The sequence below is a fragment of the Odocoileus virginianus genome, chromosome 2, assembly GCF_023699985.2.
Source record: "Odocoileus virginianus isolate 20LAN1187 ecotype Illinois chromosome 2, Ovbor_1.2, whole genome shotgun sequence".
In the NCBI taxonomy this organism is placed as follows: domain Eukaryota; kingdom Metazoa; phylum Chordata; class Mammalia; order Artiodactyla; family Cervidae; genus Odocoileus; species Odocoileus virginianus.
This window is the reverse complement of record NC_069675.1, coordinates 85,890,207-85,909,064: the sequence shown is the minus strand read 5'-3', so window position 1 is coordinate 85,909,064 and position 18,858 is coordinate 85,890,207. Positions and strand designations below refer to the sequence as shown.

The following is an 18,858-nucleotide window of genomic DNA, read 5'->3' as shown; positions in this document are numbered from 1 at the left end:
ATATGCTTCTACATTAAGAAAGCTTTTTAAAATCACCAATCAGAAAAGACACCCTTGCTAATTTAAGATTAGTAATCAAGTGAAAGATATAATCAGTGCACAGCTAATTCTATGTCAATATGTATTAATTATCTTAAAACTGAGCTTAAAAAAGCAAGTTTATTTGATAGTTATGAAAATTATGTACCATATAATGTCCATGATTGCTGATTTTATATTGAATTTGGTAGGTATAATCAGCAAATTTTATTTTATATTTTTAATGAAGAAAATTTATGGAAGAATGTGTAGTCCAAACACATAAGTAATCTTTCAGCCTGATGATGAATGCATGAAAAAGTGGCAATAAAGTATCTGAAAATTTGTTACTAACTGGATTTATCTTCTCATGATGGGTTCTGAATTTTTAGAAATGGGTTTATGAATTTTTAGAAATCACTAAATGTTACTATCAGACTATAATGAAATAAAAAAGTAAAATAAGCATTTCCAACTAGTATTTGTTTAGCAACTAGTATGTGCAAGGCATTATTCTAGGCACCAGAGGTATGACAGGAAAACATATTATTTTTTTAAGGAACATAGATTTGAATGAAGCAAGATGGGTATGAGAGAAATAAAAATACATAATAAGTCAGGTGTGCTAAGGATTATTTAAAAATAGAGAATAAATATGAGAAACAGCAATTGATGTGATGGAGTGGCTTTTTAAGGGCATACTACATTGGCATTTTTTACAAGGCAAAATTTGAGCAAAGACAAATAATTTGAGGGATCAAGGCATTGAGACTATTTAGGAAAAAGTGTTTCTCGAACAATTGCAAGGAAACCAGCAGAGGTGAATCAATATGAACAGAGTAGGGGCTGGGGTTAAAGGGTGGACCTGCGGCAGGAGAAAGAGGGGAAGAGAGACCTTGCAGGGCGTTAAGGTGTTTGGTCTGGGTGAGAAGGGAAGTCACCGCAGTGTTTTTGAGGATGATGGGTCCACAGCTGGCTTCTCCGTGGGCAGCAAGAGTGGAAGCTAGAATCTTGTTGAGGGGTCATTGCAATAGTCTGGCAGGAGACAAGGGCAGCTTCGGTGAAGATTTAGCAGTGAAGAGGCTGAGATGGGGTCAGAATCTCAGCCTAGTTTGGAGGTAAAGATACTGAGAGGTTCTGCTGAAGGCGTGCAGCTGGGGTTGGTACAGTGTAGTAGACAACGGTGCCTCTCACTGGCATTGGTGTCACAGACAAAGCCCAACAAAACTCTATATCAATGTTCTGACTTCCCAACAGATCTCAGGTCTTGGCTCAAACTTACTCACACTTCAATAGCCCTTTCCTTTGAAAATATCTTTTTATTACAATTTTTTAATGGGACATAACTTTTAAATATCTTTTTAGTTGATTCAAATGTGTGCCTTTCATGCTTAGGTGGGAGCATAGTAATATTAACTTGATGTACCTTAAAATAGAGTTCAATAAATAGTAAGATAATTTATTTCCCAATGACTCCCAAACAGAGCAGAGCTACTTTTCTTTTATTGTAAACTATATGACATCTGTTTTAACAAGCTTCTTGAAATCATATGGTCAGAGAATGATAGGAAACAGTAGCTTATCCAATTGTTCATTAACGGGAGTCCATTTTCTTAGGCTCACTGCGTTGTTTTCAGTCCTTTTGATTTTTGTCTTTTATTTTCTCACCATGCAGCATGACTTACAGGATTTTACTTCCCAGATCCAGGGTAAACCCAGGCCCCCAGCAGCGCAAGTGCAGAGTCATAACCACTGGACTGCCAGGGAAGTCCCAAGTCTTGTGGTCTTTTAATTGAAAAGTTGAATTGAACTCCTTAAAAAAATAAACAACAGAAATTTATTTCTTGCAGTTCTGCAGGATGTGAAGTGCAGAATCAAGGCACCTTTTCACATACTGTTGGAATAAAAATCCCAAATAAACCCAAATTCAACCCCAAATCCCCCCTACCTGTTTTCAGCAGTTAATTGCCATGCTCTTAATAGCTCTTCTTCAAACAGCTTTCTGCATCAAGAAATCTGTCAGTATCATTGTCAGGATTCAACTTTAAGAGAAAAAAAAGTTGGCAGTAGGAGGGATGGCATGGAGGAAAGAGAGACCAAAATAAATATACAATGAGTAATAATTACAGGAGAATACATATACATACATACATACATATATATATGTATGCATATATATATATACTTCAAAACCTGTACTTGCAAAATTTCATTTTGGAAAGAAAAGCCTATCAAAGCATATCATTTTAATTATACTTCTATTACCAAGGGACTATGAAAGTGTATATTAAATTAATGGAATGGATTGCCTTGGTTCCACGGTGGTTATTAGCAGGAAGAGCTCCCAGTTTCCTTATTATGTACATCACTAACTTTAATTGCATTAGGCTGATCTGGGAGAGCTATTTTTAGGAAATATTTCATCCACAAAACAATTTCTGTTGGCGGTCTGCCTACTACAGCTCCAGGACTGAGGTTTCTCTCATGAATGTTAACTTCTTATTTCTGTCAGTCATGCTTCAGCTCATATTACCTTATTAGAATGACCCAAAATGACTCTGGTCCTCGAGATCTTCCACTGAAGTTCCCAGGAGAAACCTGGTGGTGTAGGTCAGGCAGGTTTCCTCTGTTGGCCCGTGGGGACAAGCGTGTGGACACAGTGCCTGTATTACACACACACTCTGTGACCTATGATTGGCAAATGGGACAGTAATGAGAGAATCGGGGCTCCCGTGGTTCAGGGATATCACTGCTCACTTAATCCAGAGTATAAAGATTTTATGTAATAAAAACTTCAAAGCACTGAGCAAATTAGCTCTTAGCTGTTTGTGCCTGGAAACTCACTAAGCTGTCTAAATTTGGCCTACAGTTACGACTGCACTCTGAGATGGTCAGTACAGGATGGTTCATTAGTGTCCTAATAGTTCTGATCTGGTGCCAAGGTCTTGATCAGAACCTCGGAACTGTAAGTTTCCTGGAAGGCAATTTAAAAATTATGTACCCCAAGCCTTCCACATGATATCTAAGTCCACTGATGAACACTTGACACAGGCTTTGAGAAATAACACTTGGCAGAATCTCTCAAAATGTAAGACATGCATAGCTTCAACCCAGCAAGTCATCAGGTATAAACATATCTATATACATGTGCATAATATAGGTGAGGTGAAGAGTAGCACTGCCTACAAGGATGAAAACATAGAAATAACCTGAATGCATCTTACAATGGGATATTTAAATAAGATGAGGTATTGCTGTACTATGAAATATTTTGGGGTTTAAAAAATAAATGATAGAGTTTATCCATATGATTGAAAGTTCTCCAGTATATATCACTGAAAAAAGAATTCATAGTATACTACACAGAGTATGGCCCTTTTATATAAGTAAATGATCTGATGCAATTTATAAATTTTGTGATTAGAAACATACATAGATTTCACAGATGTGAAATCTGTATCTATATCTCCACATGTATTTTTCACTTATGAGGCAGATTTTGTATATATATTTCATTACACCACACAGGCATATATATATTTAAGGAAGGTTAAATAATACATTTTTAATCAGGTTGGCAATTGAGATTGAAGATAGGGGATGAATATAAGTATTTCAAAGCTATGGTTTTTCCAGTAGTCATGTATGGATGTTAGAGCTGGACTATAAAGAAAGCTGAGCACCCAATTCCAGAAAAATAAATGACCCAATCAAAAAATGGGCCAAAGAACTAAGCAGACATTTCTCCAAAGAAAACATACAGATGGCTAACAAACACATGAAAAGATGTTCCACATCACTCATTATCAGAGAAATGCAAATCAAAACCACAATGAGGTACCATTACACGCCAGTCAGGAAGGCTGCTATCCAAAAGTCTATAAGCAATAAATGCTGGAGAGGGTGTAGAGAAAAGGGAACCCTCTTACATTGTTGATGGGAATGCAAACTAGTACAGCCGCTATGGAGAACAGTGTGGAGATTTCTTAAAAAACTGGAAATAGAATTGCCATATGACCCAGCAATCCCACTTCTGGGCATACACACTGAGGAAACCAGATCTGAAAGAGACACGTGCACCCCAATGTTCATAGCAGCACTGTTTATAATAGCCAGGACATGGAAGCAACCTAGATGCCCATCAGCAGACGAATGGATGAGGAAGCTGTGGTACATATACACCATGGAATATTACTCAGCCATTAAAAAGAATTCATTTGAATCAGTTCTAATGAGATGGATGAAACTGGAGCCCATTATACAGAGTGAAGTAAGCCAGAAAGATAAAGAACATTACAGAATACTAACACATATATATGGAATTTAGAAAGATGGTAATGATAACCTTATATGCAAAACAGAAAAAGACACAGATGTACAGAACAGAATTTTGGACCCTGTGGGAGAAGGCGAGGGTGGGATGTTTCGAGAGAATAGCATCGAAACATGTATATTATCTATGGTGAAACAGATCACCAGCCCAGGTTGGATGCATGAGACAAGTGCTTGGGCCTGGTGCACTGGGAAGACCCAGAGGGATCTGGTAGAGAGGGAGGTGGGAGGGGGGATCGGGATGGGGAATACATGTAAATCCATGGCTGATTCATGTCAATGTATGACAAAAACCACTACAATATTGTAAAGTAATTAGCTTCCAACTAATAAAAATAAATGAAAAAAAAAAAAAAAGAAAGAAAGCTGAGCACCAAAGAATTGATGCTTTTGAACTGTGGTGTTGGAGGAGACTCTTGAGAGTCCCTTGGACTGCAAGGAAATCCAACCAGTCAATCCTAAAGGAAATCAGTCCTGAATATTCATTGGAAGGACTGATGCTGAAGCTGAAACTCCAATACTTTGGCCACCTAATGCAAAGAACTGACTCATTGGAAAGACCCTGATGCTGGGAAAGATTGAAGGCAGGAGGAGAAGGGGACGACAGAGGATGAGATGGTTGGATGGCATCACTGACTCAATGGACATGAGTTTGAGTAAACCCCAGGAGTTGGTGATGGACAAGGAGGCCTGGCGTGCTGCAGTTCATGGGGTCGCAGAGTCAGACACGACTGAGCAACTGAATTGAACTGAACTGAATAGGTACTATACTTTTTATTCTATATTCCCTTTTTCATAATAATATTAGTATTCATAATAACCATGTATTTATTTATTACTTGTGTCACTAAAAAAATACTTACAAACTGAAAAGAAACTAGAACCAAAAGAAACTCTTTGTATGTCTGAAGTAACTCCACAGGTTTGTGGTAGGGGCAAAATATCAAGTATGAGATTCCTGGATAAAATCATTGGTGTCACAGACCTTATCACTGAGAGGGACCCCAGGAGTTAATAACAGCGGTAAACCCTTACTTAGTCTTTACAGCGTTCCAGGCTTTGCTTTACATGCCTCCTGAATGTTAATTTCTATAATCCTCAAATAACCTGATTAGGCAGCTGTCCTTATCCCTTTGCTAAAATTCTTGCAGTATAATCGCTTCCCTGTACACACACGTGCGGTGATCGCTGCCTGGCGCTGACCCTGAGATGGCTTTGGTCAATGGAACAATGGCCAATGACACTTACGCAGATGCTCGAGAGGAGTTGCAGGTTAGAGCCTCCTGGTTCTCGCTGCTGGGACCATTTCATACTCCAGCCTCGACTAGCTTCCTGGAGGAAGAGAGAACACATGGGAAGAGCTGGCCCCTCCCTGCTGAGCCAGCATCCCAGCTGAGGCCTCGGTCCTGTAAGACAGTCCCTCAGCTTCATTTCTGCCAGTGGACTTTATCTCGATTTCGCAGACAAGGAAACTGAGATCAGACTAAAACGCCTGCAAGGGGAAGACACGGATGGCAGCCTTGGAGTGAGGCAGGACCAGCCCAGCCGGAGGTGGCCCTCAGCACTCTGTGTGGCTGATGCATCCAGGACAGAAGCTACCTTTGTCTGCCTGACCCAGGAGCAGGGGGGAAGCACACTGGGGTAAACCCTTCACCTCCCCTCTGCCCAGAGGAGGTCATCTGCTTTTTTTTTTCTCAAGGACTGACTCTCAGCACCTCACCCACCTTGGTCTCTCTCCCAAGTTCTAGAAGAATGCCCGCCTACCTCCATCTGAGACAGGGCAAGTGGGCACAGAGTCTGAGCTGGTCTCCCACTGTGTTTGGAAGTGGTATTTTTACTGGGGTTTCTGTGCTTAATCAAGTGGAGATTTTCTTTTAAATTAGGAAATTGAGTCTCAGAAAGTTTGCTCCATGAAATGTGTCACCAAAAAAAAAAAAAAAAAAAAAGAGTAGAAGAAAAGAAAATCAACTCCAGATGAACAGAATTTCAAAGCCTATCCTTTTTCAGTAAACATCTGAGCACTGGGGACTATTTATTTTTCTCAAAATTCAGTTTCAGGTTTAATTTAAACGTATATCCAGTATATGACACGAAGTCCATATTCACTAATGCTGACCTGAATTAGGCTCTTTCTGTTTGTGTAAAAACCAGGATAAGTGAAGGTAGCAAAGCACAGAGAAGAGTTGGCAGCTGAGCCATCAGGCGGGGTGGAGAAGAACTACAAGTCCACAGGTTCAGTCTCCTCTTTCTCTTTACCTCCGTTCTTTCTTCCTGTGTTTCTTTCCTTTGTATGTTCTCTCTGCTATGGACTAAGTATGTGTGTCCTTCCAAAATTCATGTGTTGAAACCCAACACTGATGGTGATGGTGTTAGGAGGTGGGGACTTGAGGAGGTCCTGAGGATGGAGCCCCCAGGAGTGGGATTGGAGCCCTTCTTTGTAATAGAGACCCCTCACTCTCTTGCTACCCCGTGAGGACACAGCCAGAAGGAGCTTGTCTGCAGCCCACCAGAAAGTCCTCATAAGAACCCAACCATGTTGGCACTCCAAGCCTGACTTCCAACCTTCAGAACTGTGAGCAACCAACTTTTGATGTGAAAACACGGTACCTCTACGGTACTTCATTACAGATGCCTGCACAGACGAAGGTGCTTCAGATGAAAAGGCCCAGTAAAAGCTTCTCATAATTGTGTCACCATCATGTTGAGAGCTCATCTGAAATCCATCCCAGCTATGTGACCCATGAGAAGGGGGCAAGGTGGCAGAGAGTATGGATGATTCGATACTGATCATCAGCTCCTGGGAGTGGGGTTGGTGAAAAGGGTTTAAGAACATCTTCTTCAAGTTCCTAAGATTTCATAAAAGACTTCATGGCTCAGCACTCCTTCCTGCTTTTTGTTTATATCCATCTCCCCAACTTTGCTCAGTTTTTACCTACTCCTGCTCCCTGTACCTTCAGCATCCTTTAAAACACACAGTCACCTCCACATGGACTGAAGATGAGCTTGGCTTACACTGGACGCTCCTATTGCAATAGACAATACAACCTGTTTTCATTACTTTCAACTAGTGCCCAGTATTGCTAATCTTTGACGTGTTCTCCTCCTTACCCACGCCAGCTTCATAGCTAAGCTTTAAATGGAAGGTAATTTTACAGAAATGTCATCTCCATTACACAAGCTTTAGGTGATTTAATTCTCACAAAAACCTTCCGTGTAAGGAACACTAACCTTATTTTTCCAGATGAGGAGAGTGAGGTTGAGAGAGGACACATCATACAATGACAAAACAGGTTAAGTGGTAAGACCTGGATGCAAGCTCGTATCTCCAAACACGGTTTTCATGCTATTTTCCAGGTACTGCATAGCGATTTGGACAAAGTCTTCAAGGAAATTAACGTTGATACATTGTTGTGAGCCATGGGCCCTAATTATCAACGGAAAAGAGAGTAAAGTCATCGAATTCAACTTTTTTATTCCCACCCGGATGATCTGAGAAAGCCATGAACCATTCTCTGACGTGTGCTGCTTTCAGATTTTGCTCCTGAAACTCCAAGAAGCTAAATGTTTTCATTCATTTCTTGTATGGAATGGCTTTAACTCTTTCCCCATGCTGGCCATTCTGGAAATGTAACTGACAGACACAGAGAGGCATTCTCTACGGGGAACTTACCTTCTGATCACCCAGTAGCCCCTGTATACCTTGCTCCCCACATTATACTTACAGTAATTCAACCTCATGCCATACTGATTTATTTGGAAACCACACTGCGTGTTCAAACATATTTACTTTTATGTCATCATCTAAAACTCATAGAAGTTTTTCGCATATCTGATGCTAAGCCATATCTTCCTTCTTGTCCATTATTTCTGTTACAGGTTTTCTTCATTTGAAGTGTGGGTTCTAATAGCTAGTCCAGTTTAACCATAACTTATTTGGTTTGTCCCTTGTTTTGGCCAACTAATAACTTCTTGGTCCTTATACTTTTGTATTTCCTCAGATCACAACTCAAAGATGACTGGTTAGAAACAATTGAGGGTTTTGTTCAGTTTAAGACACCAAGTGAATATATGCCCAGCTTCTTTGGTTGTCAGGAGATAGCTCCTATGAGATGAATTTACAATTTCTCCACAATTAGGAGCGTAGCAACTTTAGCACTTCACACCCAGATAAAGATTGCTTTGTTCTCATAGTGTACACATTCTGCCCTCAAATTTTTTTTCAGAGGTACTGATATTAATTTGTGCTTTGTAATGCAAAACCTGTCAATGCCCTGTATCAATGACATGCTATGTAAAGAAAATGTAATTAAGCAAATCCAGTGGAAATTATAGTAAATGTATACCAAATTTCCTCTCCAAACTAGTGTAATAATAACTAAGGTCTACCACACGCTTCACATTAAATGTATTCTCAAATTTGATAAGCACAGTAGCAAATGATCATTTGTACCATAGATAGGTAGTATTGTTTACCTCATAAGGATGAAAAAAAATAAAGTATTATATTTATTTGCCACATGTTTTAATAGTCTGAGCATATTTACATGTAAAGGTAACTAAAACGAAATGTGGTGAACATTTTTAAGGAGGTGATGGAGTTGGGAGTGATGGAGTAGAGAATTGTTGCTTATCACTACAGGAAATTTTGTACTATTTACTATTAATTCAAATACATGTGTCATGTTCTTACTGTTAAAACAGAAAACAAAAGATACAGAAGAAAAAAGATACAGAAAAAAAAAAAAGAAAAACAGAAAAAAAAAGATCCATGATATGAGATCTTCTAGTTCTAGGTTGCATTCTTTTACAGTAAACTGTACTCTCTCTAACAATCTGCAATCCTTGGCTGAGTAATTATCTCTACTAGGTGCCACTGGTATTGATGTATTTACAATATTGAGCCAGTGTTAAGGCACATTAACCTTTAGAATGAAAGGGGAACCAAGTTTCTCTCAAATCTCTAGCCCCCAACCCCGCTATTTACCTTCAGCCCAAACAGCTGGGCAAGAATACAGCATCATCATCAACACACAAGACAGCTGTTATGCCCGATGTCTGAATCCCCGAGCGGGAAGAAAGACCTCCAAGACCATGCAACTCGCAAAAAGGGAAGTTTATTGCTGACTCAAGTCAGGGCTCCTGCCGCATCCAACGCAGTGGTGCGGGGTCAGAGAGCCCCGAGCCCAAACTGTTACACAAATTTATAGGGTGAGCACATGCGGTAGTTGGTTTAAGCGGATTGGTTACAAGTTTGCAAAGCAATTTCATTGGTCAAACACACTCAAAACTTTCACGCGTGGGGGACTTTCCCGGGGGTTTCCACCCCGTTCCTAATTGGCAAACAGCGGTCAGTGTTAAGCTGATTGGTTGTATCCAGATGGCCTGATCATCTTACCACCCAGAAGTAGGAAGGCCTACTCTTAATCTAAGCTGCGTTACTTCTGCTCGCCTCACATTCCCCCCTGTCTGTTGTTCAAGTAGAGGAATCTTCCTCTTTTCATCTTGGGCCACTGGCTGATATTGTCGTCTCAACACCAATCTGAATGGTGTTGAGGCATTTTTTCCAAATGTGAATAGCACTGTAAGTGGACCCAGGAGGGTGGAAATTAAGTTAGTCAGCCAGGGGGAGCGTTGAAACCAAGACTCAAACCATCTCTGCTGGGCTTCCCGTTCTCTGTTTCATTGCACCAGTCCCTCTCTCACTTTTGCCATAGATTCTCTTGCCACTCTTGTATGGTCTGCACAGAAACAACATTCCTTTCCCAGAGCCGCGCAGACCCCAGCCTGTTGGAGAAAAATCAAGTCTAATCCTCTCCTATTCTGTAAGACCACCTCAGACAAGGAAGTCAAAGACTTCTCCAAGTGACTGATTGATTCTTCTATGCGAGTTATATCTTCATCTACAGCGGCTCGTAGGGAGGAAAGCCCTTGGCCTTGCAGAGATAGTGAAGCTATTCCTGTCCCTGCTCCTGCCAGCCCAAGACTGAACAAGGTTGCTATGGTGATCGCACTGATTGGCTCTCTCTTTTGTTTTAGCATTTCCCGGTCCCAATGTGAGTATATAACCTCTTCAGAGTGGTATAAGATTTTTGGCATTACAGCAACCAAGATACAGAATTCTTGACACTGTGGTTAAAAACCTTCACATTTAAACATAGGGTTAGCCTAGTATGTGAACAAGTCCACCAACCCCCAACCTCTGGCACAATTCAATTTTTGCCGTGTGTTATAGGGGTGTTGCACGCCCGAAAGAGTGCAAAGGGAAGGAGGCTCATCCAGTCCCCGCCAGTCTCTATTGCCAACTTTGTCAAAGTTTCTTTTAGGGTCCGATTCATTCTCTCAACCTGTCCTGAGCTCTGGGGATTATATTCACAATGTAACTTCCATTTCGTCCCCAGAACTTGGGCCAGCCCTTGTACAATCTGGCTCACAAAGGCAGGTCCGTTATCAGAGCCCATAGTCACTGGCAGCCCGTACCTAGGCACTATCTCCTCTAAGATATTTTTAGCAACTACTATTGTTGTCTCTCCCTTAGTGGGGAAGGCCTCCACCCACCCTGAGAAGGTGTCTACCAGAACCAACAGATAGCGATACCCGTACTTGCCTGGCCTTACCTCAGTGAAATCTATCCCCCAGTGTTGCCCTGGCTTTTCCCCTCGGTACCTTGTTCCTGTGTGCTGCTTTTTCCCTGTCCTCATCAGCTGGCATGCTTTGCAAGCCTGAATTATCTCTCGTACAGTTGCATTTTGTCGAGGGAACCTCAGGCAGGCCATCTGGAGAAGTGTTAGGGTCTTTCTTTCTCCCAAGTGTGTAGTTGTGTGCAGGTGTTCACACAGGTGATGACCCAGGGTGGCAGGCAATATCAGGTTGTTGTTTTGATCTCGGTACCATCCATCTTTGTCTCTGTTTGGCCAGTCCCATCCCTGCCGTTTCTGCCCAGGCCAACAGGTATTTATGGACCCACGGTTGTACATCTGGTGCTATGGTCTCTGAGGGCTTAGGCGCAAAAAGTCTGTACTCATCTCTTAAGGCTAGGGATAAGACATGTATCGGCTGTCCAAGTCCATCCATGACTGACATTCCCCCAGGGTCAAAATGAATCTGAGCATTAACTTTAGTCAACAAGTCTCTTCCAAGTAGAGGGGCTGGGCATTCTGGTATCACCAAAAACAAATGGGACACCTGGTGGGTCCCCAGATCTACTTTTTGTTCTGTGGTCCAACAATATCTTTTTGTCCCCGTGGCTCCTTATACCAAGCTGGTTTTCTTAGACATTGGTCCCAGTTTTTGATTTAAAACAGAGTGTTGGGCACCAGTATCTACCATGAAGCCAACGGGTTTCCCCTCCACCTGTATGGTTACCCAGGACTCGGGAGGGGTGCCGAGTCTTGACTCCCCTAGTCACTGTCTTCCCATGCATATAGAACTCGAGTTCCAGGGCAGATTCTCTCTCTCTGGGTCGTACCTCTCCTCAGGTCCCTCTTAGGGCACTCGTTTTTCCAGTGCCCCTGTTCTCTGCAGTAGGCGCACTGATCTTTCTTTAGGGCCTGCCTCTTTGGTTTCTTTTTCTCCCATCCGGGGGTCTCAAGGTTCCCTCAATTCTGTTCCGGCCTTTATCCCCGCAAAAAGAATCTGGGCTAGCTCCCTCTGGTTCCCAGGTGGGGTTGTGAGTGAACAAAATGGAATCTAAGAGGTCAATGAGGCCTTGGGGCTTCTCTGAGAAAGGAGGGTTTTGGGTACAGGTCACTCATGGAAAAGGGCCAATACTGATAGGTTCGCTCTCCGTCCGGGTTAGCTGGTCCCACTCGGACGGGGAGCGCCTGAACAGTGGATGAGGGTAACTCTGGGTCCCCAGGGTCTTGCCCACCCCATCTCCCCTAGTTCTCTCCCGGGTCCCCAGTGCTGCCCCCGCCCCCCCCCCATGGTCGGTTCCCGTTGGCCCTCTTTTTTTTTTTTTTTTTTTTTTTAGAATTCTCACTTCTCTTTAATCACTGAGTGTTCAGCTTTTACAAATCTTAGAACAATTCAGGGAACTAAGGTTCGGGGTGGGAGACAGTTCTTACTGGTACATGAACTATTACATGCTCAATTTTATGTAAATAATTCAGTTGGCTGGATTAACAAACATTGTCACAGAAACACAAAAAAAAATTTTTTAAAGCCATAGATCACTGCATATATATTTACAAAAAGCCAAAACAAACATGCACTTCTCCTATAGGAGAACTGAAATAGATGTTTGAAACGTTAAGGCAGTGATGATTCTAAAACATAATGAAATACTAAGTTAAGGCTTTATGTTTGTTTTGAAACCCATATTCATAGGCAGCTGTGACCCAAGCAAACTTTTATCTACCAGGTTGAGTTCATCTGCCCAGGACATGTTATTTATCCATTACCACCAATGGGACAGGAATTAGTAGCAACACCAGTGATTTTCTCTTAACGAATTATTATTAGTTCCCTCCTTAGGTTGTATTTTGAGGGTTTAGTCTTCAGCAGCATAAAGCATGTGCCACATGAGGAATAGAGCATTTTTTTGGGTAAACTTAGAAAAATGTACAGACTGCATTGATTTTTACCTGCCTGAAAACTGGCCAACAATCAAGAACTCAGGATCTTATAAATACAAAAAACCCTACAAGTGTATCTGACTGCTCAGCCATCTCAAAACATATTATGTTCTTGAAGTACTGGATCTTCACCTCATTTCTTTGAAGACTGTTCAGTATTACCCTCTCTAAACAAACAAAGCAACATAATGCAGAATGCCGTATTTTAGACAGATCTATTCTAGAATTGCTATCTTCAAGGCACAAACACTGTTCTTGCTAGACCAATGTGTTTCCTCATTCAAGGAAAAAAATGAAAGGTGGATGAAAAGAAGATTCACTTTACTATAGTTGCTGATTGCACTCTTGCCCTAGCAAGCTTATGAAAAGTATGGAAGTGTAACAGGGAATATCTTTTTCTCCTTACATCACTGTGTTTGTTTTTTAACATTTAGAGACAACACTCAGAGGGTGGGTGCGCCTTGAGCAGCAGCTCTGGAGCACCACCGTGGCCTCCGGCAGGGTGCAAGAGGAATGGCCTGTGGGACACAGTCCAGGAGGAGCTAACAGGCGTGATTCCACAGCCCAGCCTTTCCAGAGTTGGGGTGACTTACTGTCACTTAGACTGAAAGGATCACTATTTACACTAGGTGCTTGCCGCTACTACTTTAAGCAATAATTGTACAGCAACATGTCTTGTGAGCAAAGTACTATACACTTATGTTCATACCAGTAACAGTTCACGTAGAGGGATGGCATTGACTATATGCAAATTGTCTCAGGAGCTAAAAACAACAGCAGTTTTCCTTTGTGTCTTCAAATCAGGGAAGAGTGAGATGTCAAAGCAGGTGAAGCTGTTGGTGTTTAAATCTGACGGTGCAGCGTCAGACTTCTTTACACGTCATCAGGGAACAGGAATTTCCTAACAAGCACTGGCAAGAGTATTTTCGGTGCAATTTAAGTCAGTCATGCTTTGACGAAAATGTTTTGAAGATATGAAGTTTGTACCCTAAGTCCTGGTGAGCTTGGCTTCAGCTAAATGGCAAGATGGGTTTTAAAGGTGTGAGATACATTTTTTTTTTTAAAGAAGGGAAGACTACACTGAAAGGGCAAATGTCGGCAACACAAAAACAATCATGTTCAGATCAACATCTTATACTTTATAATACACTCATAAATTTTTACACAAATTTAGTTTACAAGTACAAAAAGGCAAAGAACCTCAAAGAATCGAAGTAACTGTATCATTGACTACATTCAGTAGAGTTAATACTGTTGTCCCTGTTCTTCATCTTCTAAATCCAGAAGGGAACTGTGAATCCATCCCCCATGTGGACTCCGCTTTCAGAAGTTGGAGACTGGGTGTAGTTCTGCACACGTCTGGGTTTCAACAGAGCTGAACTGAGATTCCATCGTGTTCCAGGCCAGATCGACCAGAAGAAAGTCATCCATTGCTGTCTGAGTTTCATTGCTGGTGAAGAATAAGCTCCCCAAAGTTTCGAAGCCAGAATTCATGGTCTGTGTTTCGGCAGTGTTCAACTGAACTTTGCTTTCCAGGGCAGGCAGGTTTTTAGCAGTGGAGATTCCGTCAGTCTGGGTCTCTGTGTCAGATGAATCAGTACTCATGGAAAAGCTAGAGTGTTTTAGGATACTTCCCAGTGGCAGACGGGGGCTACTGTCTAAAAAGAAGTTCAGGTCTGTCTGTGTCTGCGTGTCAAACATCTCAAGGCCTAAGAAGCTAGAATTCCCCCTACAACTGTAGGCCTGGGCAGAAGGGTCTGCAAGGAAGAAGTCAGTTTGGGTTTCTATGTCCAGCGACTCCAAGACTGGCTCAGTGGTCATGGTGCTAAGCTCACTCTCCTCGGTTTGTGTCTGTATATTTGAGGCTGAAAAGAACTCTTCGATATCAAAATCAATTGCAGGATTCTGGGTTGGGCCAGATGGGAGCTGGGTGTCAGGTCCAGTATTTGTGTCAGACAAAAGACTACGATTGTCCAGTGTCTGACCAGGTAGGTTACTTGACAAGATATTTTCTAGATCACTTAATAAATCCATGGTTTGGGTCTGATTATCTGTCATGTTCTGTGACGAAAGCATACTATTTGGTGCACTGAAGTTTATAATTGGGGTGGATTTCTCAATATCTTGAGTTAAAGTTTTAGGGTGGTTCTGAGGTAACAAGTCATGAGTTACAGTCTCTGCTACTAAGCCACTGCTTATAATGTTGTCTGTAGACACACCGTATGATGAATGGACACTCTCAAAAATGTCTCCACACATTACAGCTTGGTCCATCTGTACTCGGTCCTCTGCTGGACTTTGCATTCCGCTGGTCTGAGTTTCTCGGGAGATCCCACCTGGCTGGAAACTGGCATCTATAGATGCATCAGTCTGAGCAGCGATGGATGAGGTTACCTTAGAACTGGGCAAAAAAGTCTGAGTTTGAACACTAATGGGAAGGGAAACCTGGGAACCAAATGTCAAATCAGTTTGCGAACAGGACGACACAGAGGAGTCAGGGCTGGCCCACTGTGCAGACGGCATGAACTGTGGTGTGGTGTAGGACAGGTCTGTCTGTACATTGATGGAAGAAATGCTGTTCTTTTGACAAGTGTTCCCAAGTTCTTGTAATGGGCTAAATGGATTTTTACCCAAGTTCACTTGAATACCTGTGCTAATCGGCTCAACAGCAACAGGATTGACAACTTTTGAAAGAGGGAGGCTCTCCTTGAGAGAGCAGGCCTCCGAATCCAGGCCGAGGATCAGGGTTCCAATGGACAAGGGCAGTAAGTGCACGGCCCCGGGGGCAGAGCCCTGCTGGTCGACACCCAACACCACAGGCTGGGCCGAGGAGTCGGCTGCAGGCACGAAGACGGGCACAGGAGAAAACTGCATGACGGGGAGTTTAACCAAAGCTACTTTGGGCTTTGGTAAAAGCAACTTCTGAGGGTACCTTGGAGGTGCTGGAAGAGTCTGCTGTTTGGCATTAGAGCTACAAGAGTCTTCAAAGGAAGCCACCAGCTTTATTTCTGAAGTTTCTAGTTCTGGAGCATCTGGTCGTGGAATTGGTTGGTTGCTCAGTGATTCAGCGGTCTTCCTGGACAGCTTCTGACTGTGCAAGCAGTTTTCCATTTTCCTTTTCTTACTAGGTGGATCCCTGTGTTCTGCAGGGATCTCACGGCCAGTTCGGTAGATGTGGGACTGTAACGCAGTCCTGCTGGCATAGGGACAGCCACACGTGCACTGGAAGGTCTTGCCACAATCCTCTGCATGTCTTTTCAAGTCCCACTCAGTGCCATACGAATTGCTGCACTTACTACATTTATGCTTCTTTTCAGTATGCATTTTCATAAAGTGCTGTTTTATGAGAGAAAATTGAGAAAATGGTCTGTCAGGGCCTCTAGGGCATCCTTCAATTGGACAACAGTAGAATTTCGGTACAGTTTTCAAATCTTTTCTTATTGTTGGATTTACTATGCCATCCTGCGGGCGGTGGCTCTTGACCAGGTGCATGTTGAGCGCGGGGCTGTTGGGCAGGATCTTGCCGCAGCCGCGCACTGTGCACAGGATGTTGGTCCGCACGGCCCGGGACAGCTCGCTCACCGACGGCTGGATGAGCTCCCGGGCCGGCGGCGTCGAACCCGCGGGCTGCTGCCTCGCCGCCGGCGGTCGCGGCCGGCTGCCTCTCAGCCTCCCAGGGGGCACCCACGGGCCCGAGGCGGCGGCGGCTCCCCTCGCGGCTGCCGGGACGGCCGGGGCGCCCGAGGCGAGAGCCGCGGGATCCGCCGCCTCAGAGGCCGCCATGGCTCTCCCCCGTTGGCCCTCTTAATCCTCTCGGTTCACCCGTGGGAGCTTCCCTCCTCGGAGGGAATTGCAAGGGGGGCACATATGGTGGAGGCCTCATCTTTGTTTCTAGATCTGTCAGGTTTGGATCAGATGATTCCTGAAAGACTAGTTTGGGGTCCTCTTTCTTTTTGGTTTTCTCCTGGGGGGTCTTCATCACCAGGACCTGTGAATTAGAAGAGCTAGGAGATTTGTGAACGAAAGGTTTTAACCACTTAGGCGGATCTTCCACTAGATCCTGCCAAACCATGACATAGGGGACCTGATCCGGATGGCCCCAGGGATCCGGAGCCATAATAGAGAGGAAGTTACTGAGAAGTCAGAAGAGAGAGAAGAGAACGATGCACCGGAAGAGAACGAGACCAGAGACAATGCCGGCACACACACAAACACAGAGAGCCGAAGACAAACACACGGACAGACAAACGTCGGCCGACAACACAGCACTGGGTTTTCAGGCCCCCTGAGTTTTCTTGCCTCCTGGTACTAGGTTCACCTTACCGAGTGGCATCCACTGCTCACCAGACTTGGGATCATTAGAGGAACTCTTCTTCCTGCAGAGCCGGCTGCCTTCCAGCGCGCTCGCTGGCCTCGGTCTTGCCCCGGCTGGAACGTCCAGTCCATTCCCAACCCTCTATAGGAAGCCTTCTCCTGTGCCAGATACCTTCCTGCTTCACAGCAGGGCCTCGGATTTACACTGGACTTTTCCTGTCCTGCCTGAGCCACTGGTGCTATTATCTATCCTTCCCCTCTGTCCTGGAAGTGTTCTCTTCCCCGGGTCAAGGGATCCCGGACGGGCCCCCAAATGTTATGCCCGATGTCTGAATCCCCGAGCGGGAAGAGAGAAGGCCTCCAAGACAATGCAACTTGCAAAAAGGGAAGTTTATTGCTGACTCGAGTGCCGCTCCTGCGGCATCCAACGCAGTGGTGCGGGGTCAGAGAGCCCCGAGCCCAAACTGTTACACAAATTTATAGGGTGAGCACATGGTGTGGGTAGTTGGTTTAACCGGATTGGTTACACGTTTGCAAAGCAATTTCATTGGTCAAACACACTCAAAACTTTCGCACGCGCGGGACTTTCCCGGGGGTTTCCGCCCCGTTCCTAATTGGCAAACAGCGGTCAGTGTTAAGCTGATTGGTTGTATCCAGATGGCCTGATCATCTTACCACACAGAAGTAGGAAGGCCTACTCCTAATCTAAGCTGCCTGCCATGGAGTTACTTCTGCTCGCCTCACAACAGCAAAGAACAATTACATAAGTAATTCCATGCAAAGGGGGATGCATGTGTAGGGAGATACACCACTAACTTTTTTCAGCCAAATGGACTCCAGAATTTTGAGGTGTGCTGGCTCCTCATCCTAGCAGACATTTTTTTAAAATAAAACTCTTAATATCCATGTCAGCAAAAACTGGTCTATCAGCACACACACTTAGTTGGATCTCACACTTAAGGTGTCCCATGTGAAGACTTAAAGGAAGCACTAATTTTCCTTCCCTCCCCTATATCTTTCATGGGTTGTTCTATAAGGCGTAGCAAGACTTTGTAAATCGTTAGGTCAGAAGTCAACAGGAAGGAAAACTAAATCAGTACAGATATTTCAGACTTGCAGTTCCCTAAAGACATGTGGGATGGAATTTTTTTCCACTCTTTTATGCACGATCCCAATGTTCTCCAAGCAAGAACAATCTCATTGCTCTGTCAAGAAAATCGAAGTCTTTACAGCCACATGGTGTGTCTTCTGTGAATGAAAATCACAGAGCCGGTGTTGTGTGCAGAGGTTTTGTTCTGTGATCTAGTAAAGAGAGAGAGATGGTAGGTTTCACATCCTATCACCCTCCCTCAGAGAGCAGCCGCGGGCCCTCCAGCACCCTCCCACTGTCAACATACAAAGCGTGTCTCCACTTGTGGACCTTGGCACTAGCTCGGCATTAGCTTCTCTGGCATTAATTCACCTGGCTAGGTCCGTCTTTTCATTTGGGCATCTGCTTAAGGATCAAATCTTCTTCTCAGAGCCTTTCCCTGACCGCCCCATCTTAAATTGCTCACTCAACCGCTCTCCATCCCTCTGCCTCATTCTATTTTCTTCTTGGCACTCAACTTTATTTGCAATT

The 18,858-nt window shown here is 43.6% G+C and overlaps 1 pseudogene; it reads right to left on the bottom strand.

Annotated features, from left to right (window-relative positions):
* Positions 1 to 12,300: 12,300 nt before the first annotated feature.
* On the bottom strand, positions 12,301 to 16,706 carry LOC139030204 (ATM interactor pseudogene; annotated as a pseudogene).
* Between the last annotated feature and the right edge of the window lie 2,152 nt (positions 16,707 to 18,858).